The sequence below is a fragment of the Bicyclus anynana genome, chromosome 10 (assembly GCF_947172395.1).
Source record: "Bicyclus anynana chromosome 10, ilBicAnyn1.1, whole genome shotgun sequence".
NCBI lineage: Eukaryota > Metazoa > Arthropoda > Insecta > Lepidoptera > Nymphalidae > Bicyclus > Bicyclus anynana.
In genome coordinates this window covers 13,919,722-13,944,233 of record NC_069092.1, presented here as the reverse complement: position 1 = coordinate 13,944,233, position 24,512 = coordinate 13,919,722, and the positions used below count along the sequence as shown (strand labels likewise).

General features: G+C 35.9%; 1 protein-coding gene across 5 annotated transcripts in view; it reads right to left on the bottom strand.

Annotated features, from left to right (window-relative positions):
* The window catches only part of LOC112048007 (chaoptin), an 82,025-nt gene extending 60,478 nt beyond the window's left edge, over window positions 1-21,547 (bottom strand). For 3 of the 5 annotated variants that reach the window (XM_024085340.2, XM_024085336.2, XM_024085338.2), the window contains exon 1: window positions 21,154-21,545. The gene's annotated coding sequence lies outside the window, so the exon portion shown is untranslated. Of the gene's footprint in view, window positions 1-21,153 lie in introns of all 5 variants that reach the window. The other 2 variants (XM_024085335.2, XM_024085337.2) reach the window with 1 other exon arrangement.
* Between the last annotated feature and the right edge of the window lie 2,965 nt (window positions 21,548-24,512).

Sequence of the window (24,512 nt, the reverse complement as noted above, 5' to 3'; positions counted from 1 at the left end):
CATAAAGAAGTCAAAACACATTAACACAAACTTTAAATTAACTCTCAACATTTATCGTCATATTATAATCAATTTGTACAAAATCTTGACAATTTATATTTTTAAACCTTCCTCATAAGTCATTATTCTATTGGTGAAAATCGTATGGAAATCCGTTCAGTCTTATAGTCTTTGAATTTCTCACGAATAGACAAACAGATAGACGCGGCAAAAGACTGTGTTTTATACCAACAATATGTACCTACCTAATAATTATAATTATAAAAGAAAAAGCCTGACTGGGTTTGTTGTCAACTCTTCTCAAACCAAGGCGCGTTTGGAACCGCGTTTAATATTTTTTCAACTAATTATTAGCACCAGTATTACCTGACGTTTCGAAAGTGCTTGAAAGCTAAGCTAAATAGTTGTAACAACTTCTCACAGACTCGATAAGAAGAGCCACAATGTTCAATGTAAAAATATATTTCACTCCATAACAGGAGCATCCTCAAGAGACGTTGATCTGACAATCTACAAACATAAACTTTACATTGAAAATTTACAACAATAATCACTTCAATCGACCCCGAGAGGACGACGTGACATACTTATAAAGATGTCTTCAAAAAAAATTGTAAAAAAAGTTTTAACATCCCAAGAATACGAGCATAGGCCTGCCCATGAATATTTTTATACAAAAGAAGGGCTTTCGCGAGTTACATAACAAATATTGAGGTCGAATTGTCTCGTAGAGATATCCCATTATTTTAGCGTCACCTTTATTTATATGGGGAAAGAGTTCAAAATTGAATTCGCATTTGTGCGACTTTTCTTGAGAGACGCTAAAGTAAATACAATGGCACTGGGATATTAAAAATGATGAGGATGTTATGTTGTTTCGTGTTCTATTGTGTTCACTAAATGGAATGAAAACGTGCAAATTTTTCATTATCGAGACATGTATGTAATTTGTTTATATAAATCTCTTATCCTGCCTATAGACCATGGGCTCGCTAGAACTGCACTAGTTCCTATATTAGAACGGGTATACATACTCATTACTTGAAAGCTGAGCGATGATAATCCAGCGGATATGACCTCTGCCTCTGATTCAGGAGGGTGTGGGTTCAAATCCGGTCCGGAGCATGCACCTCCAACTTTTCAGTTGTGTGCATTTTAAGAAATTAAATATCAAGTGTCTCAATCGGTGAAGGAAAAACATTGTGAGGAAACCTGCATACCAGAGAATTATCTTTCTGAAGTCTACCAATTGGGCCAGCGTGGTGGTCTATTGGCCTAACCCCTCACATTCTGAAAGGAGACTTGAGCTCAGCAGTGAGCTGAATATGGGATAATGATAATACAAATCTGCTTTAGTAGGATTATACCGAAGGAGATATCCGAAATCGGGCCCACTTTTCAGAAAGAACCTGCGTTGAAAGAACAAGAGCTTCGTTGTAACCCTTAAAAAATACTGTTAAAGATAAAACTTTGAAGTTCTCTAGTGAAGGGTTACCACAAAGGTGGTGACTGTGTCCATGGGTTCTCATTATAATCCCGTAGAAAATAAACAATAAATACTTTTTAAACAATTCAGGAAATGGACCCTAGAAACGTGTTTTCCCTTGGTTATCTCAAAAGCCACCATGGTCCAAACTCCATAAATGCCTCCCTTATACTAGGTAGGAGCTTGAGCTGACAAAATTTTAGCTTTTAAAAAATGAAGATCTAGCCATCACATAGTCATAAATCAATCAACAACAACAATAATAAATTAAATCACAAGACAGCGCTGAAAATACCTCAAGCTGTTAACGAGACCTAATGACGCTAATTTATAGCTAACACACGAAATTTTCAGTAAATTGACAGGCCTAAAAATACTGCTTGTATTCACGAAACTGTGAAAAGAATGGCACTATATCTGTCAATTTAGTTTCACGTTTAAATTTAAAGGAATAGTGTAAAAGTAGTTTAACACCAATGTGTCTGATTTTCTATAAAAATAATGTTACTTTGTTTATCGATAAACCCTATCTAAAACCAAGTTAAGGTAAAGTATTATAATCCATCATCCAATATCGTGTTGAGCCAATTCGTAACAACCAGTCTACCCATTATTTATTATGTTTTCAGATAAGCCTAGATTGTATTAGATTACATTTCAATGTAAAGCTTTTTGCTACAAAAAATACAAAGTCGACCAAATCCATTTTCCCTTGTGGACAATTTTACGATGTAGATAGATACGAGATAGATTTCTTATTAATGATAAGCCGAAATATTGGAGCATTACAAAAAACCTTCGATGATTTTCATTTGTTCTTAATAGCTACTGATATTTTGTAAAGTATCCGACCTATTTTGCAAGCCGTTTCAGCAGAGAGACCATAAAAATGAAATTCGCAGCAAAGAGCGCAGGCACGCGGCTTTTTAAAATGAAATACACACAATGGGGAAATTCTATGGAGGTTCCCGGACGAACGCGCGAGGCATGAGTGCGATTAAAACAAAATATGCGGACATAAAACTAGGCGTGTGTGGAACTATAATAAGAAATGAAAGGCTTTGTAAAGGGCACATATTAACCCTTAACTACCTACCCTGTATTACAAAAAAAAAATCGTATGGTTCAGTTTCTAAAATGACATAAATACAAGATATAATAAACTACCTCTGTACTAGAAGTAAGAAGACTCCACTCTTCGACAGCTAGTACAAAGTGGAATAACAGATTATAAATGAATATTAATTAATTGATAATAATAGTCCCGTAACCATCTACGTGCAGTTAATAGATTATTATCTTATGACTCTTAATTTTTGATCTACAGTGTTAAAGGAACTTTTGATTACCTACAAATCACTATAGTCCTCGTCCAGCATAACATTCCTATTAAGCTCCTCAACCTGCGACCACATTTGACAATATTCGATCGTTTGCATTTATCAAGCATAGCGAAACATTTTCATTGCCGAGAGAACTCACGAGTGCAAGCGTATTCAACAATACGAGTTATACAATTCGATGAGTAGAAATGATACAGTCACAGTCCACAAAACGCCACGTAATTTCCGAAAAAAAAAAATACGGCTTTGCGGCCTCTGAGACCACATGTAGGCGGTTAAGGGTTAACTGACATAAAATGTATCATCAACGTCAGACTATTTTTAATGACCAGGCTTTTCTCTATACAGGAGAGGGATATGGAGCTTAGACTTACTATGCTACTCCGATGCGGGTTAGTGGGCTTAGCATGATGATTACTTTCGCAACAATCGGGACCGATGGCTTAATGTGCTGTCCGAAGGAAAGTAACACGACCAAGAAAGTCTTGGCTGCAATTTTTACTGAGAATGTCTTTAAAGAACGAAAAGCTCAATATTTCACAGCCCCACACAGGACTCAAACCCCGCACCTCATGATCGGAAACAACATGAACTAACCATTAGACCAACAACGCAGAACTATATTGCAAATGGTAGATACACCACGTAATTATGAAATTAGTTGTAGATAATTAGATGGTGTAGTACTATTTGCGTCTCATCCATTAATTACGGGTCACCCTGTATATTTACTTAATGTTTAATGTATATATTAGAAACAAATCAAGCTCATAACAGTCTGTATATCTGGGGTTTATCCGGGATTTGACAAACAGCTGACTATTAGGCCTTCGTAGACGAGGGTACGTACGAACGTCAACAATATTTTATTGGAACAGTAAGATCGTTTCGCAAGTTTAGAGATTTTTGATCGAAAAAAATGCTTAGTAATGTAATTCATTGTATAAATGTCATTCATACAATGAATTCATCTGTAAACACAACTACAAACGAACTTGTATTTGTATTCTGCAACTACTAACTATTCATAAGTTTTGACGAATAAGATGTTAATCGGCTGGTTATTATAAACCTGATAACATAGTATATAACTGACTTCTAAAATAAGATATATTTTATCTTGAAATCCCTACTTTTTCCGATTTTTTCGTCGATTTTTATTAAGTCAGGTCATACAGAATTTAGGTTCAGATATAGTAAAAATTTCCTTTGACAGTTAATTTTTCCTACCCAAAGTTTAACTCTGGTTTAACCAACTGCTCAACTGGTTCTAAGATGATTGGCAAGATTTTAATATTTCATTAAAACTTTAGTCTTGACTTAACGTCTTTATTCTTTTGTCTTTTCATATCTTTGTTAGTTTTTCACGACTGATCTAGTTTCTGCTCAGAGTCTTGTGACGTCTTTTGTCTCGTTATTACGTATTATATTACAGAGCCGGTAGGGGTGAATGACTTTAAGGGTGCGTCTATATCTGACGTAGATTCAACCGCCGGCTATGTACAGTGTAACAGTGGTGTGCACCAGGCATCTGACTAGGTTAAGCTCTATACAGACGAAATGTAAAAAATTTAAAATTCTTTCTTCATTACAAGTTTTTAATGAGTCATCAAGGTAGGCATAGGCAGTGCATTTTTGCTTCTATGATGTGCACGTCACTCCCGGTAAATAGCTATTTTCAATAGGTACATATACATATTGAACATTTTGTTGACGCAAGCCTACATTAAGGTACATAATATACCTACGTTATTATATGTTTACAATGGTCACGGATTTTTCGCAGCAAACTATTATTACCTTACCTACTACATACCGATTTTCCGATATTACTTACCATCTTAAATGGTATGGATCAATGAAGACATCAAGCGGGTTGTAGGGAGCCGCTGGATGCTGGCGGCTAGAGACCGTTTTGTTTGGAAGTCCATGCAAGAGGCCTATGTCCAGCAGTGGACGTCCATCGGCTGATAATGATGATGATGATGATGGTATGAATAGGAAATGCAATTTTTTTGACTGGGTTTTTCTTTTTTACATTTTTTTTTCTTTTTGTACTTATAAGTATCTATAATTTTTTTTCAGTAGGTACGTACAAATATTGCTTAAAGTACAAAATCTACTAGCTCAGTGGCGGAACCGGACCATCTATTAAAAGCAATCTAAAGTTACAATACCCATACGAAATTGCCAAGCTTTACTTTTCGATTTTTCAGCCGTACCTTCGGGATTTCCCTATTTCATTTGTTTTTAACCAAAACCAATTTTTGTATTCAAGCAAACAAAACAAAAGAAAAAAACTCTTTAAAAACTATTCTAACTATTTAAAACCGACTCCAAAACAGAAGATTCAGTTTTTGGTCTGTTCTGTATTTTTGTGTCTATAATTTTAGTAAAAAAAAACTGTAACTGGTACAATGTGAAAAAATTAAACTTTTTTCACATTGTACCAGTCCAAATAAATGTGGGTGGATAATTTTCAGATATAGTTTTTTTTTTTTCCCATAGAGGAAAGCCTCTAGAACCTCGTGATTTCTTGCCCGTGTTGATTGGTGTGGGTCTCCAGAAAGATTTAAGTATAGGTATACAGTTTGAAGGCGTTCAGTTTTTATAATAATATCATTTAATAATTAATTAAATAATAATAAATTAATAATTAAAAAAAATCCCGACTGCCTGACCTAATCATCCGCCTCGCGTAATTTGTATAGAGATTAATAAATAACGTTTTTCTAATTGTAGGTTTTTTAATATGGCCCTTTTGAAATCTTCTTGATGAGCCCTTGAATTTGATACCCATATCGTAATATTTGAAATTTTTTTTTTCACCTCGAGTAAATTGCAATCTTAAAACATCAAATGTCCGAACTTGCCCCTGATTTTAAAATTTTTATGTTTTTATGATATGATATGATTTCAATTCTTGAAGTATTTTATTTGACTTAAATGTTTAATTCCTAACTCTATGGACACTGAATGGTCTGCTGTAAGGCCGACCAATCAGAGGCAAGTTCGGACAGTTCAGATTGCAATTAACAGTTTCACTTCGATAGATTATAATACACCGAAAAATAACACGTTAAATTGTAATCATTATGTTCAGTTCACAATATATCGGCAGATTACAATATTGCGAGTAAGATTATAAACTAACGTATTGACTTAAACAACAAAATTTTCTTGAAATATAGAGAAAGGAGATTATTATTCTAACAAGTAATATCCGGGTGCCGTTCAAATGGCCCGCTGACTGTGAAGCCTTGACGAGGGTACGACCACCTCTCAAGGTATTGTTTTATTGGATCTCAATAAGATTGATTATGTCGTTTTTCTTTCTTATCACAAAAGACTCTTGAATGTTATAATTTTCAATAAGGTGGTGTATTGTAATAAACGAGTGTTTTTTTTGATTATTTATTATAAGGGTTCCGTTTTAGTAATATGTAGGTTCAGAACCCTAAAAACAGCGTAGGTTATTGATGCAAGTTAGGGGGGCAGTTTACCAGAAGTGGTTACTAACCAGATGTTTTTTACTGGTGCTTAATTAATACTTATACAACTTAACAGCCACAATGTCCTACAAATTGCACGGTACATTATCTCGTTCCGACGCTCAGAAATTTTTATTATCTGGTACGTAACCCAGTTAGCTACCAGAATCAAGAATTTTCTTTAGTAAAATAATTGAGCGTCTAATCAAGATGAAGCTACTCACGGAAAATCAAGTTGATAGTAATCAATTGTAAACATACTGGCCTCCTGGGCTATAGACACATCCATTCTGATATTACAAATGTGAAAGTGTGTGTGTTTCTCTGTCTGTCTGACTGTTTGTTTGCCCGTCTTTCAAGGCAAAACGGAGCGACGAATCGACGTAACGTATCAACTATCTCCATTAAAAAATTTAATGGAGATAGTTGATAGGATGCTCTAGGCTACTTTTGTCTCTTTCTTACCCCCCCACTTCCCTAAAATGGGGGGTGGAAGGTTGAAAGAAAAAAGAAAATGAAAGAAAATAAATTTATTCATATCTAAAAGTTACAGACAGTCAATAAATACCTTATCCTTATGACAGCACGTCTGTCTGTAACCCTTAAAAAGAAAGGGTGTATAGCTCAGCATAGGTTGTATGGAGAATTCTGCAATTTTTAAGGTAGAAAGCTAAAAATTGCTATGCAGACTATTTGTGACAAAAACAACCAACAAAAATGAAAATCTGCCAACTACCCCTTAAAAGAAGAGGTGAAATTTTATACATCTTATATGAGACTTTTCAAGATAGGGTAGGGGTAGAGTAGGGGTAGGGTAGGGGTAGAGAAGAAGTGCGTATAAGTCAAAGCGAAGCTTGATCGGGTCTGCTAGTACACCATAATATGACATTATGTACAGTTCAAGTACAAGCTCATACATTTCGAAACATGTGCGCAATTGTTTCTCTGTTCAAACAACAAGTGCAATACACAGAGAGTGGGTTAAACGTTGCGTTCTCATGAACTGGGAATAAACAAAAATGCACCCTTTGTTATACCTATATATGGTGGAGTTGAAACCGTGCAATTAGGATATCGAGGACCTTTGCGGCATACGATTGTTTCAAAAACCTTTTGTAGGTTCGCATCTCGGGTTTTAGCAATTATGAGTATAATAATAATAATAATAATAATAATAATAATTTATTTATTCATGAGAAAGTACAGAAGGTTTACAGAACTATAATGTGACTATATTGCATCCAGTTTGGTCACGTCAACTTGGACTGTTATGAATTATTACCAATGCCTTTTGAATTCAATGACAAGGCAGATATCCCTGGGCTCTGTTTATGTGGCACAGTGGCGTAGAGTGCTTTGGAGGGGCCCTGTATCAACATTAGTTAGGAGGCCTAAATGAAAGGTAAAGATTTCTCACAAAAGAAACAAAAATGCTGGCTCTAAATAAATATGACAGTTACTTAACCTACGTAAGAAAGTTACCAATTTTTGGGCGCACGCTTAACCAGAGAGAAAAGAGATACCTTTTTTTGTTTTTTGTCATTTCTGAAGTGAAAACTTTGCAGGAAAACTTTTTTCCGCGAAGCACCGGTTTAAGTAAGATTGTGGATTGTATTTTACCAATTTTTGCTTTCACACGTAAGGGGCTCTTTAGTCCGGGGGCCCCGTATCATTGATACGGCTGATGTGTCATCTGGGACATTAAATAGCTCGGCGGTACCTCTTTGCTGATAGGGTGATAACTAACCACGGCCGATTACTACTACCAGGCAATTTGGAAAATATTAAATCCTAAATTCACAGGACGTTTAGAAAACGATTTGTCTATGCGAAAACCTTTATTTTTCTTTATAGGAAAAGAGATTTGGGGCTTAAATCCAAAACAAAACGGATTAGTGCGAGCTTAGTAGAATTATTATAAAAGCGAAAGCGAAAGTTTGTAACTGTGTAAGTTTTCTTTCACGTCACGACTAATAGATTTAGCTAAGACTTAGAATAGATTAGATTTACAATTAAGGAGGTATAGAATAGACCTGGAAGATGGAAAAATCCATGGTTTCCTGATTGCGGTTTTCTTGCGGTAGATTTCATGCAGAAATAAGTTCGAAGCAGATAAGATCGCGGTATATCTACTAGTAGTTATTGTATATACCTACTTGTTATTTTTTTTTAGTTAGATAGTCATGACCTTAAGCCAGTAGGTAGTAGATACTCTCTTTCCCCTACAACAAGGACAGAAGCATAATAGGAGCAGTGGCGTGCACTTCATACATGTATTAAAGTACTGCATACCTTAAGAGTAGTCTTCTTAATGCTCTTAAAGTTTGTTTAATTTTCTTTTCATACCCTGATCGACAACTTTATGCACGCCACTAAATAGGAGTGGGTATAGTAATAGACGGCATGAAATCAATCCCTAGACCTTTCTAATTTGAGTACAAACCTTTAACGTTTGTTGACCTTTAAAGTAATGGAATATAACGAAGCCCTCAGAATCCGAAATAACATGAGTAGGTATCATTATAAGCGATTTATTGAATCAATAATGTTTAACTGTTTTACCTTTCTACCCTCACACTGTAGCTTGGCAACAAACGATATAGGTTACTGGGCGGTGCTAGCGATGTGCCTTTATGAAGTTGTACAAGTGTTTTGTGTCAACTGAGCGATCGTTCCCGTGTAATTTATTGTATTATTTACAAGAGAAAATGGAACTAGCGGACCTCAGCGACTTTGTTTCCGTTTGTCCCCTTTGCCCTGTCATATCCCTTGCAGTGTTTTATTTAAATCAATATTGTTATTCCTATCATCATTATCAGCCATTTTAAAGACCTACAGGCTAAACTTCTCTCCTCAAAGGAGTGATTAGACTCACCACGTTGCTTCAATGCGGGTTGGTGGGCTTAAGTTGCTTCATCATCATCATCATTAACAGCTGATAGATTTCCAAACAAAATGGTCTTGAGCCGCTAGTACCTAGCGGCTTCTTGCAACCCGATTGATGTCTTCAGTCCACCTAGTCGACCAACATTGCGCTTTCCGGTGCGGGGTCACCATTCTACTTGGAAACCATCCATCGGCTCTTCGAACTATGTGCCCTGCCCATTGCCACTTCGCGACTCGCTGAGCTAAGTAACTTTGGTCTTTCTGCGGATCTCCTCATTTCTGATTCGATCACGTAGAGTATCTCCAAGCTCGCTCCATAGCTCGCGAGACTTTGAGCCTTTTTATGATGGCCACAGTTAGCAACCAAGTCTCGGATCCGAAAACTTTGGAAATGAAAATTTTGGATTAAGATGATTTAGGTCGATTGCTTTGATCGATTAGAATTTAAATTACATTCTTAAATTTTGGACATTTTCTAATCAATCAAGTTGTTTTTTAGTTTATTCGTTACAAACACAAATACAAACCTTTCCTCTTTATAATATTAGTGTAGCTCTGAGTTCAGGCTTTCAAAATGACTCCATTGAACTTTAACGTGATTAAGCGAAACCCCACTCGTTGTGAATGGGTTAACGAGGTTAAATGATATTAAAGCTCTTGGAAGCTTTCATAATAATTCGTAGAAACCATTTAGTTTTTATTATTTTAATCAAAAATCACCAATCATCTAGGTACCAAGAATCATCTCGGTGTGCGAGACTGTCTCGAACTTCCCCGGTTTTCTTTGTATTATATTTGTTTGGATATCATCATTAATAACCCATATTCAGCTCACTGTTGAGCACGAGTCTCCTCTCACAATGTTAGACTAATAGTCCACCACGCTGGCAACACGGATTGGCATACACGTAGAGAATTAAGAAAATTCTCAGATACGCAGGTATCCTCACGAAATTTTTCCTTCACGGTTTGAGACATTTTTTTTAATTAAAGCATGTTAATCTGTTCGTATTTTGCTTGCAGACACGAACATGGCGCCACGTGATGAATCGAATAACTAATTATTAGTAGTAATTACTAACACATAATTATAATTAGCTTAGTTTTTGCTGTTGGTATGATTATTGTGCAGTTTATAAATGCCTACAGGTAAATCAAGTGCCTGCTATAATGTAGGTAAGTAAACAATAGAACCTGTATAACATAACTTGTTGGAAACTTGTTCTTAGTAGGTACGTATACTAAGACTGTAAATTGAACTCGGTTAATACCTTACAACTTTACCTTACAACCGTTTAATTCATTAATTATTTATAAATACCTAGCGGTTGCGATCCAGAACGCTATCTACACTAGCTATTCACCACGACTTCGCCCGCGTGAAATTGAGACGCGCGAGAGAGCGTCAGCCAAATTACTTAGAGAGACGTCTGACAACAAAGCGACAAGTATCTTTACACGAACCATTTGAGACCACTTTTGTCTACTATTTAAATTTTCTCTAAATCGAGCCTCGGCCTTGGTTGAAATGTGGAATGGAGATAGGCTAGTTTCCCACGGGATTTGTAAAAATCTGATGGTTATGGTGTTTGTTAAATATGATATGGATATAGAAAGAAAGAATAAACGTTTATTTTAAAGTTGTGCCACACCTTAACAATATGCCTGATACCTCGACTACGTGGACAAGACAAAAGTAATATAAACATCAGAACACCACTATGCCATGTTTGGCACCACAGAACAGTAACTATCGCTTATTATCCCTTATATCGCTTTTAGTTGTGTGTTAGTGGCAACTCTGAAAAAAAAAACTTGATAAACGTACCAGCTCAGCATTGTGCTGCATGTACCGAGCATATTGAGCACACAGCGTTGATTTTCAGCTGATATCTTGACAAGATTTTGTTACTCTTTCACACAAAAATTACTAAATGGATTTGGCTGAAATTTGCAATTGTGATAGATTGTAAGCTGCATTGACACTTAGGCATACCTTTATCCAGGAAAAATCTATGATTCCCACGGGATTTATGAAAAACAAATTATCACTCAGATGAATTCGTGGGCGTCCTCTAGCAACTAATTACGTGTTTGGTAAGCCACAAATTGCATTGAAGCTTACTTCCTACAGCGAGCAGATGGCATTTCCGTTCACTTTGTTAACCTCGTTAATTGCGATGACACTCCAGGCGCCGATGTTAATTGTCGGCAATCTTACCAATTCCTGGGACGTGCGTGCACTTAGCAGGTGTCAGTAAAAGTTTCTTTTAATAAGGATAATGTTAATTTCAGCATTCAGTTATTCAATAACAGTAGGGAACCTACACTAACTTATCCTAATGACTAACAAATCATTCCCACGTCGAATGGTGGCAAGAATACTGGCTGCGCTGCATTTCCCCGTTGGACAGCCAGGCTGATCCTTTGTGAAAATAATGAGCCAGCCCGTCTGTCACCAGTCGAGGCAACTAGCCTTTAGACTAGAATTTTTTTAGCACTATATATATAAAAATGAATTGCTGTTCGTTAGTCTCGCTAAAACTCGAGAACGGCTGAACGGATTTGTCTTATCTTGGTCTTCAAATGTTCGTGGAGGTATAGGGAAGGTTTAAAAGGTGAGAAAAGTTAGAATAATTGCCGGGAAAACCATAAAAACAACCCTTTTCTATTTCCCATACAAACGTTTAAGAGTCAAGGGGTAGGATAGGGTAGGGGTAGAGTAGTGTAGAGTAGGGATAGGGAAGAAGTGCACATAAGTCAAAGCGAAGCTTGACCGGGTCCACTAGTAAGTTAATTTTTTTTAAATGCTCTTTGTACCTAGCTCTGACATTGCAATGCCTGCCGTCATGTATCGATATGTTTTAGTTTGCTAAGTTGAGAAATAATATGGGTAACCATCCTCATTAACAGTCATTTTCTATGCCCACTACGAAGATAATAGGATTCCCCCTTTTTTTAAACTTCGTTGGCCCTTGTAAACTAGAACTAAAAACTGATTGGCTTTGGGATCATGAGGTCAGGGCCTGTAGCCAAGTGGCTCGACGATTCTCTTTCTACGATCGCAAACGCTTAGAAAATTAAAAAAAATATGGGAATAACTTTTGCTATCGACAGGTCATGTGATCGGATCTGTTATTCCCTTAGGTACATTTTTCTACTTTTCGAAGCGTTAGCGTTTGTAGAATGAGAATTGACGTGCCACTTTGCTACAGACCCAGGTAATAAAACAGCTCTTAAAAGCTTTTTTTTATTATTTACAAGTTAGCCCTTGACTACAATCTCACCTGATGGTAAGTGATGGTGCAGTCTAAGATGGATGCGGGCTAACTTTTTAGGAGGAGGATGAAAATCCACACCCCTTTTTGGTTTCTACACGACATCGTACCGGAACGCTAAATCGCTTGGCGGTACGTCTTTGCCGGTAGGGTGGTAACTAGCCACGGCCGAAGCCTCCCACACAGCCAGACCTGGACTAATTAAGAAAATCTCAATCAGCCCAGTCGGAGATCGAACCCAGGACCTCCGTCTTGTAAATCCACTGCGCATACCACTGCGCCACGGAGGTCGTTAAGAAATTTTAGTATTTCTTTGAAGAAATAGTAAAATTTCTCAGGGTGGAGTTGGGAAGTTGGTGTTACACCATCGTGGATCAGAGAGCACGTTAGTATTGATCTTCTTTAGCATCAGGTAGTGATCGTTATAGAGTAAAAAATATCACCATAGAATACCAACCCGCAATGGAGCAATGTGATGGGATCTAAGTTCCATTTACTATGTAAAAAAATCCCTTATAAACTTACAAAAGCGTGAATCTTGTCATCATCATCATCATCATATCAGCCGATGGACGTCCACTGCAGGACATAGGCCTTTTGTAGGGACTTCCAAACATCACGATACTGAGCCACCTGCATCCAGCGAATCCCTGCGACTCGCTTGATGTCGTCAGTCCACCTGGTGGGGGGTCGGCCAACACTGCGCTTACTAGTGCGGGGTCGCCATTCCAACACTTTGGGACCCCAACGTCCATCGGCTCTTTGCACTATGTGCCCCGCCCATTGCCACTTCAGCTTCGCAACTCGTTGAGCTATGTCAGTGACTTTGGTTCTTCTGCGGATCTCCTCATTTCTGATTCGATCACGCAGAGATACTCCTAACATAGCTCGTTCCATCGCCCGCTGTGTGACTCTGAGCCTTCTTATGAGGCCCATAGTTAGCGACCAAGTCTCGGAACCATAGGTCATCACTGGCAACACGCACTGTTCGAAGACTTTTGTCTTCAGGCACTGAGGAATTTCGGACGAAAAGATGTAGTTTCTATTCCTGGCTCTGGAATCTTGTCGTTTTAGTAAAATCATAACAAGCGCCATTCCGTCAATACGAATCACGATGTTTTCCTTTACCGTCAAGACGCCTGTTCGCCTCAGTTGCTTCCAACTTATCAAAGGCTTCAGTAGCGAATTATCGTGGCAAAGTTTATGACGTACGAAACGGCTATACTTTATGACTACATTATTGCATAGTTTCGCGTGAGATACTCATTACAGCGCCTATTTCGCTATATAGAAATATCTGAACAAGCTATGAGTTGTCTGTTTGTTACAGCATGACATTGACAGGGAATTGTACGTGGTGTTTTTTTTGTATAGTAGAACGTGCTAGCTACCTCGTACATTGGATCATCGCTTGGTACCTATTCACTCTGAAAAAGGAAATATAATGAATATATGGAAAATAATAGTAGGTAAAAAGGGAAAATAACCCGCACTTCAGATATTCACATTGTGGAGAGAAGATTCAACTAAACGTCGCCTGTATGACGTTCATAATACGGTACTATTATCGTGAATCGCGGCAATTTTTTTCAATAATGAAATGAACTGTCACCCGCACCATTCTACATGAAATGAACTGTAGTCAGTACGCAACCTCGGATAATGATCGAAGCGGTGCAGATCTCATAGAAGATTACATATAGTACAAGATCCGGCATAAGAAATATGTACCCTCATCTGTGATACAAAATAAGGTATAAGAAATAAATGATGGAAAATACTCACATTCACACATTGCACTTAGTTTGTCTAGTTATTTTTTTTAAAATTTCACGTTCTCTGATTGGTTCAATAAAAATATCGTAGGCACACTAGTTAGTAGAATATACCTACCTAAAAAAAAGCAAAGGTTACCTGCTTTCACACTGCAACTGTGGGGTTGTCAGATATAAACAGTTGACTCATGTTATTTATATCATCAGTTCATTCATTTTATTTATTCACATATTATTAAACGACTTATTAACTGATGTGAGCTTTTTTGCTTGCTTAACTGTATTAGGTTACCGTTGAAATAGTTCACGGTTTCCTAGATTTTGTATGAAAAAGGCAACCTATTTGCAATGTGTCACAGTGCAAATATTATCTATCATTTATCACTAATAAATAACAGATGAGGGTATACATTTATAATGCTGTATCCTAGACCAATAGGTACAATAATGCATTTTCAATTATATCTAGGTAAACCCCTCATAAATCAGGTAAATAAATATTACCTACAAAAGCCAATGCAGTAAATAACCTATAGAAATCTATACTAATGTAATAAAGCTGAAGAGTTTGTTTGTTTGTTTGTTTGTTTGTTTGTTTGATTGAACGCGCTAATCTCTGGAACTACTGGTCCGATTTGAAAAATTATTTCAGTGTTAGATAGCCCATTTATCGAGGAAGGCTATAGGCTATATACTATCCCTGTATTCCTACGGGAACGAGAACCACGCGGGTGAAACCGCGCGGCGTCAGCTAGTAACTGTATATTCACGTATTGATTGTAGACGTTTTTTGCGATGCGTTTACCATTCACGGCTGCGAGCCACAGTTAACGTACCTACGTGATTGAGGTCAAATTTTATTGTGCGGTTACTATGACTGTTCGCTACACTGTGGACTCCTTTGTGTACATGCTAATTGGATTTAATCTATCTATACATTATAATAAAAGAGTAGAAAACTAGTTTCAGTATGTTCATACCGTTCATACTTTAATATTTTAAATGCAAATAAACTGCTTGCATATAAAATAAAAATATTAATTATAATGTCAAGCCATAACTACTTAACCAATTATGAGCAATTTCGATACAGAAATACATAAGAACTTACAGAATGACATACAGTACAAAGTAGTGAGTAGTTGAATATTTATACCTATATTTTATTACGAAAAATAAAATGGGTGATATAATAATAAATTAAATAAAACTGGAAGTTAAATAAAACTAGCGGACGCCCGCGACTTCATCCACCCTTAGACCTCCTTAATCTGGCCCTCTTGCAAAATCCGTTCTAAGCGAGTGTCTGCATCTGTAAACTACCTCCCTGCCAAATTTAATCTTTTATGTCAAGTGGTTTTCGTGATTTTGTGATGACCTTTCACGTTTATATATTATGATAGGTAAATAAATATTTAGTACATAGTATGTAGGTATCTGATTACAAATTATAACTCATATATCATTCATATTTTTTGCGGTAAGAACATCTTAAACAGCCAGCAAAGCGATTCGAATACGCGAGAAAGAAGTAATTTTGTTTACTTACCTTTGTAGGTAAGCAAAGGAAAAATTGTAAGGCGAAGGAAGACATACTAATGAGGTAACGAAAATAAGTGTAGGTTTAAGTATGAGTATGCCAAACGGTATTTACGATGGACTCAAATCTAAGAGGTCCTAGGTTCAAAGACATGTTTTAATAAAAAGCCCTTCGCTCTAAAAATACTCACTTGTTAGACTTATGTCGTGGCTTACCTATCTATTCCTGGCACAACTTTGCTTGATTAGATCTATACTGTCTTGATGAATACTGTTTACCAACAAATAAATTAAAAATGAGGGTAAAAATCACTAGTCATTTCACATCTAATAATAATTATAATTAACTTGTTCTTAAATTAATGAAAATAAATTTGATTAATAAGCTTAGAACAATTAGATATTGTTAATATATTTTATATAACATTTTATAAACAAACAATACATAATTTAAAACAAATAAGTTATGAAATGACGTGCGTTTTCTACCCTCATTTCTAATTTATTTGTTGGTAAACCGTATTCATCAAGAAAAGCTGTATGTAGTATAGAATAGATATAATTCTTTAAGAATACAAATGAATGTAGAATAAGTGTGTATTTTACATGGCTTGTTAAGGAATTTCTATTGTGCAACGATTTTTTTGATTTTAAGAGGATTTCCTAAACCTGCCTAAGTAGATTAAGTATCTACCTAGGTACAATCAGTTTGTACTATAAATTTCATTCCAACACAAGTTCAATGCGAGAACAAAATGCTACTACCACTCCCACCATCCACGCACCATCGGTTGTACGATGTCAACACACATTACGCAATAAGGCCTCGACCAAATCTCTAATGCGCCGTCAATACGTCACAACACCTTATTTATTTAGTCCTAAAGTTCAAATTCGCTTGACAGCTTTATGCAGGCAGGCAGTACATAATAGCACCTTAAAAACTTTGATAAAAGTAAATTAAGCTCTGCGTGTTTGGTGTTAAAGTTTATTTTAAGTTGGTACAGTAAGTGAGTCAAATGCTAAGTATTGGTGCTAATAGTGATTACGAAACCGAAATGCGTATGAGAATTCTTATGGTAAGTTTTTTGGTTGTGTTGCGAATGGATAGCGAGCTTTGTAATCGGAAATTAAAATAAGCGTCATTTATATGGTGTCTGGAAGTGACGTCACGAATTGTAACAGTTTTATGACGTATATCTTATTCTTCTTTATTTGTTGATTCTTTTGTTGTTTTCTTTTTGTTGAGTTCATGATTTGCAAAACTATTATTTTTTTTTTTGCAAAAATTTACCACACCAAAATTACACACGTTTTTTTCTTAATTATCAAAGTTTCGAAAAAACATTTATCCCTTGAGCACAAAATGTATAAGTAAAGTAACGACAACTATTTCCAATATTTATTTCTGAATAGAAGTATGTCAAAACCGATCATTCAGTTCAAACAACGATGTCACATACAGACAGTGGTGTGCACAAGGTGTTCAACTAGGGTATGCTTAGGGTACGTTAAAATTGCACAAAATGGGAAATTCCTTCTCATATAAATAAATAGTAATTAGTCTACAGACTAAGTTTGCTTAGAAGTAGGTACCCCTATACCCCAATAACCCAGTACCCCTCTTTTGTGTCGGGGATTGAAAAGGTAAATTTGCCCTGATTGATATGATTTTCAACTGGGACCGCAGTGACCGCTCAGACCAATTATTGTAGGTATAGGACCTGCCTATAGATGTTACTTTTCTATGATCAACGATCTAATGCGATTATAAAAAACTATCTCTATAGTATCGATGTTTCATAGTTGTAAAAATGTTTAAATACCTTTTTGTGTAGTTGAATGGTGCAAAAAACGGGAAAAAACTTCTTGTTTAGTATAAGATGTAAGTACCAAATGCAAGCTCGTTCGTTTTCCTCAGAAAATGGCAGACATTATTTTGTTCGTGAATTTGTATTATACTGGTCCTTCTGTACTTGATCTGAGAGTGACCGCTAATAACCAAGAAGGTAGAGCACGAGACGATTCATGACCACATTACATTATTGATTAAGTATCATAGTAATGAATGAATCAATACGTATACCTACGTATTATGTTTGTTAAAATATAAAACATTAGTCATAACGTACAGTCATCTACTTCTAGTTTATAGTTTTTCCGCTACCTTGTTTCCTTGACATTTTTTTAAATAATTGAGTCCTATTTTTCCTTGTCTCAAGTAATAAAAACAGCAATAGAGGATTGAGGTGATCTATTTGATATTGGAAGTTCTCGAGAATATCTCTTCTATGATTTTATGGGTTAGCTCCTTAGTTATACTATGACATTCAAATTGTTACTTTTATTTTTATTTACTGGGAAGTTGTTGTTACAAGAAAAAAAACAGTTATATCACATTATTTTCCTTCGAATGAGCAAATAGGAATGAAAATAGCACCATAAGAATAATTAAGAAATGTCGGTCAAAGAACAGATGCTAAAATATATAGAAGAGGTAGAGCTAAAAGAAGAAGCTCACCATTAGATGTATTTTAGAAGTAAACGAACGAGGATATAGATGTAGAGCTCAGAGAAGTAGATGATGTGTTGGTGAAGAAATATAAGAGATTAACATATGTACTGAGTCTCAAGCTCAAGGAGATTTTATTAAAGAGATTATAAAGGACATTATAACATTAAGGATTTGAAATTATTACGAATCTCGTAATAATCTCAGTATCTCTATCTGATCTCAAACTACTGAATGGGTGTTTCATGTTATTTTCAAAGGTAGTTTGTTAATTAAATAGGTTTAATATGTTTACTTAATAATGTCTGTCAAATGGACCCAACGGTGACCCAAATCGATAACCGGATGGATGGCCATGAACTAAGCCATAAACGTTCACGTATATTTGTGTTATAATGGCAAATTTTACTACCATTCCTTGGATAACACGTTACACGCAGCCTTGATGTCGAAGTAAGTATAAGTGATAATTAAATAGTTATGACTTATGATTCATACCGCAAACACGATCTGAGATTCCTAAACGCGAAAATAACTTGAGATATTGCTTACTGCCCCCTATTCTGTAAAGTTACAGCGATGTGACATCGCTCATTTCCGCGTCAACTTCGTTGATAGAGACATTTTATTTTTGACATTCCAAGGAAAAAAAATCAATTCTAATAAAACTTGTTATAGGCGATTGCAGTCAAACGCTAACTTGCAAAGAATAAATAAAATTAATGACAACTAAAACACACAGGAAATAAAATTAATAAGAACTGAAGTGCTGTGTGTCTTGTCGACTCTTTTAAGTAGAAATCAGCATCAAGAAGGTAGAGTCAGACAGTACGAGTACAAACTGAATTGAATCTATATATGTAGAAATCAGCATTAAGAACCAGTGGTATAGTCAGACATTACAAACTAAATTGAAACTATAAAAGTAGTTGTAAAAAGTGATTGAAAAAAACGAATTTTAATTTGATGTGGCAATGGGCAGGATAAACATAGAAGAATCTGTGGATGTGAGATAATAAGGTCTTGGAATTACTTTATGGTCTAGTTTTCTAAGGTCTCAGAGGTACCTAGGTACCTAGCATAACATAGCATTGGATAACAATACTAGGGCCAGTTATTACTTGGGAGGTATGTAATTCTAGTGTGATTCATTGTTAAGACGACCTTGTACGTCTGTGACAGTCCTGATGGGACTTGTGTAACTTGTACAAGACAGTACTGGTATTGTATTGAAGGTGAATTGCCTTGAATGTTAGGTAATATAGGATTTCTGGTGTCTCTACAATATAGTCCGTACGCTTTGTTTAAAATACTATGTCCATCATCAATAGGTAAATACACACTGAAGGTCGTTTCTAATACGGATCTTACACTACTATAAATCCGTACCTACTGTTTGTATTTTTATAATATTACTTGGTTTTTGTTAAATTAACCAACTTGATTTTAAACATGAATCATCATTCTGCGTCAGTACAAATATCTGAGCATATTACCTATACCATGAAAATCTAACGCTGGTCACAGACGGTCAAGTATACAGCGCTGTCTGCAGCTAGTCTGTAGCTGGCGTAAGAAAGGCGACACATCTTCTGGCTTAAAATCACCACGAAAAGTGGGATAAGCAGACATTTTTTACTCCGAACTGTCGCATAATATGGCAAAGACTATAAGGTACTTAAAGTATTTCTTGTGGCACATTGTAAATAGCCTTGTTCAGATACTTTGAAATAACATGCTTATCAGTCGTAAAAGTACTAATAGTCCACCTGCTTTCAGAGGATCCTCGAGTACTTCGGCCACATTGCCAGGAGTAAAGGAGATAACTTAGAGAAACTAGCCATTACCAACTGGCAAAGTGGCAAGAAAGAGACCTCGAGTACGTAGTCCAATGAGCTGGTCAGAACAAATCCGCACCACTCTCGACAACAAGAACACTAGGCTCTGCTCGCGAAAAGCCGAGTCACATGGCGTGACATCGTCAAGAAGCATGCTTGTGTTGGGTGTCACGACCCTCAGTAATGAGGAATCCGGGAAAGCAAGGAGGATGCTAACTAGTACCTAGTCTTTAAAAGTTATGATAATAATGATCGTTATCGATAGCTTAGCGTACTCTTCGAGACACGGAGATGTAATACTACAACCTCGTATTTAATCTGCTATTATTTTTTATTTCGTAATATGCAGTCGTATAAACTAACTTCTGATCAAACGAGGTAGTGAGTAGGAATATAATTAAGAGTTTTATTTTGTTGATTGTGGGTAGTTTGAAATGTTATTTAAATACGTGCTAAGACCTTTCCGGGCGTAGATATGCGGTAAACTGACCAAAGATTAGCAGATCAGACAAGCACAGAACATCCAGTTAGTTATACCTGATGTGTTAAAAATAAAAACATTTCAATAGGTACTCGTTTTTGATTAAGAAGGTACGGAATATGTTATATTGTAAACTAGTAAAATAACCAATTCGTAATAACTTTCGATCATAATTTTTGTTAAAGCATTTTTTTACTAGGTGATTCAATTGCAACCTTTTAAATGTGTTCGATTAAATAGAAACAATAATCTACTTAAGTATGATAAAATGTCGAATATATATTCAAATAAATTAAATGAGCTTTTAGAAGAACCTCCTTTCACTTCATTCGTCGAGCAACGTAATATTCGTTGCGAAAGAAATCTGTTCTGTATTTCGTTATACATCTTTTATTTAGCAAATGTCCCATAATTACAAATACCTAATGTGTCAACCATTTAACACAATTAACTACTCAGCGACAAGCTCGCACAGTGAATCATTAGTTCAACTTATCCAATTAATTAAAAAAAGACACACAAACCTTTTTATCCGAAAAGTAAACAAAATAGAAACGGGAACAAAGCAGCTCGAAGGGTGATTATCGAACGAAAATGCACCAACCGCCCATGAACTTGACGTCATACGTTGCTATAGCAATCCCGGGAAAAGTCAAGCATCCACTTCCAACAATTTTCATTAAAAAAAATCTCTTAAAACTATTTGAAAAAAAAAATACGAAACAAATCACTGCTGAACTGAAATCTCGTTAATAAAAATGCACCTTAACTTAACTGTAACACGAAATAAAATAAATAATTTTCGGAATTCGGCGTAGTATTTAAGGTATAGACGTGCGTCGTCGGCGGCACGAGGTTCACTACGTAAATGTCAGCGCAGTCGGCACATGCGGGGCAGTGTAGTGCGGCGTGCATGGTGCGATCGCTTTCCCGGCGACCGTTGCGTTGACGCAATGTCGCACGTGCTTTATGCAATTATTGGGACGGCTGTGAGCACAATTGGATGTACTTAATGTGATAAACATGTTGCTGCCGGTAGACTTGTAGAGGAGTGGACGTTCTAAATTTAATTATCGACGTTGTGAGCATTGTTATAAGCTGATTTTTAATAAACATATTTATAGAAACAGTCGACGTTACAAGATAAGCTTGTACCTATCGACATAAATCGTTAGATGGGCCCCTACATATTAAAGAACGCACAATGTAATGTCATTACTTAAAGACGTGCACGCACATCTTATTTTAGTACGGCAACGAGCGTATGCTGTGAGTAGACGTGGACTTAAAAAAACATTTACTTTTTTTTCTTGTTTAATCCCTTAATTAAAAACTTAGTAAAAACTCACTCAACTTAAAACTATTACTCTGTTTTAAGTAAGATTACTAGTCGACTCAGTGGAAGTACTTCACACCACAATCATAGTTCTTAGAAAAAAAATCATCGATGGAATGACCTTGTGTGACAAAAATATTAACACATATAGAGCTGAAATTTACTTAAAAGTTCATTGAACAAAAAAAGAAAGATGGTTGAAGAATTAAATAAAATTAAAAGAACTTGTACAACATTCTATATGATAGTAGATTGTTATACAAGGGGCTAAAAAGACCCATTATATACGAGGTATTTTTAGGGCCTGAGACGTAAGTCGAGGGCCGCCTAAATAGAAACCGAGTATATAATGGGTTTAGCCCCGCGTGTTACACTCTGCTTTTCACTACGATTGCGAGAAAATAAAATAGTTTAGTTCAATATTCAATGATTTATTTAATTGAAAATTAAATGTACAAAGTCTACAATTTTGGATATTATGGGAGATGCTTTTAGCCGGTAACATAATTTCCGACTAATGTGAAGATGAATAACGAGTATATGACGTAAACGTGGGATATAATAGTTTAAAAAACTCCTTTCGTAAGTGAATCCATTTGTTGTTGTTTTCTTCACTTATTAAATTTTTCGTAGGTAAGTATTTAAGTAAATGCGTCTGGACTTTGATGGTAACAGATTGAAAATTTCATCCATCTCCAAATTAGGATCACCATTCTCAGTAGATGAAGACACCAATAAAAATTAATGTTGAAATATATGAAAGTTACGGTCACAAATTTACAATTATTATATTATTTACAATTATTTTCTGAAATAAATCAAGTGTGTATTATTTGTTTTTTAAATACTCGCTTTTTAATCTTATTTTTTTCACATGAGAAAAAGGCAAAGGTATTGCACCGTAAAGGATGTCCCATGTCTTCAATAAAAACTAAATAAAAAAATGGACGCATTCCACAGACAAGAACGCTGCATTTATTTCCAATTTAAAGTTTTTTATTTATTTTTCAAAACAATCAGAGCCTTACCTATAATGATTCAATTTTCGAATAAAACCTCCTCCGTTTTATAGTAGGCTAGTACTCGTAACAGACAAGAATTAAAAAAACAAAATTACTTTAGCCCCTAGAGGCTAATATGCTTGTTTAGCCCCGCTGTGGAGTGGTAATATGACAGTATTTTTGAGTAAGAGTAGTGAAAAGCATATTATATTCCATTAACTAAGATTATTTAACTTTGTCACGATTTTACTGCAAGACACAAAACGAGTTTTTATCTTCTTGATATTTTATCTTTATACACAGTAGGTATAAAACGACATTTGTGTTTATATCTTTTTTCCTCACACGTATGACTAAGATATGACCCTTCTGAGGTCTGTGATAGGTACCTAGTTCTTACTGAGGTATGTACTTATCTTTAAAATATATATATCTAATATCATAGTGCCACATTTTTTTTTAATTTATACAACATTAAAACAACGTAGATTGTAGATACGTGTCACAATAACACTTTAAAAAGACGTGGATATTTCCATCCATGTCGGCCGCGTCCTAACTTTGCGCGAGCGAGACAGCGTATCGCCGGGGTTGTACATCCGCTTTTCTCGGCGTTATGTAAGCTACGGCCCTGGAGCCTGGCGTCCTCCCCCTCCCCCCACTAGCCCTGGCCGCGCGGCTCACTGTGCTACCGTCTTCGAACGCGATGGTTCGCAATTATTGCAATTTTACTCCCAAAAAGGTCTCATAAACAGGATAGATTTGGTTTTTCATTTGCAATTCTATAGCCGACTCAGTGGCTATAATATGTGCACTTTTACTTACGTATCAGTCAGTTATTGTCTATGAAAACATGTCTGTTTGCAATTATTGCAATACTCCCAAAATGTCTATAATATACACACGTTTCTTTGACATCTATCTATGTATCTAAGCACACGTTTACTTACGAGTAAGTATCAGTGATTAATTGACTTCGAACACGTCTGTTTGCAATTATTGTAATACTCCTAAAAATGTCTTAATTTTCAATTCTATAGCCGACTCACTGGCTATACTAAGCGCACATTTACTTAAAGATCAACAATTTACACCCAAATATGTATTGCAAACGGGAGAGATTTGCAATCACTTGTATATAGTCGACACATTATGCGCAATTTTATTTATCTACCACTATGTTACAGTCTTCGATCGTGTCGGTTCTTAATTATTGTGTTATAGATTTGGTTTTCAATTTGCAGTTCTATAGCCGACTCACTGGCTATAAGCGCACATTTACTTACATATCAGCAAGTTATTGTCTTCGAACACGTCTGCAATTATTGCAACAATTTACACCCAAATATGTATCGCAAACGGGAGAGATTTGCAATCACTTGTATATAGTCGACACATTATGCGCAATTTTATTTATCTACCACTATGTTACAGTCTTCGATCGTGTCGGTTCTTAATAATTGTGTTATAGATTTGGTTTTCAATTTGCAATTCTATAGCCGACTCACTGGCTATAAGCGCACATTTACTTACATATCAGCAAGTT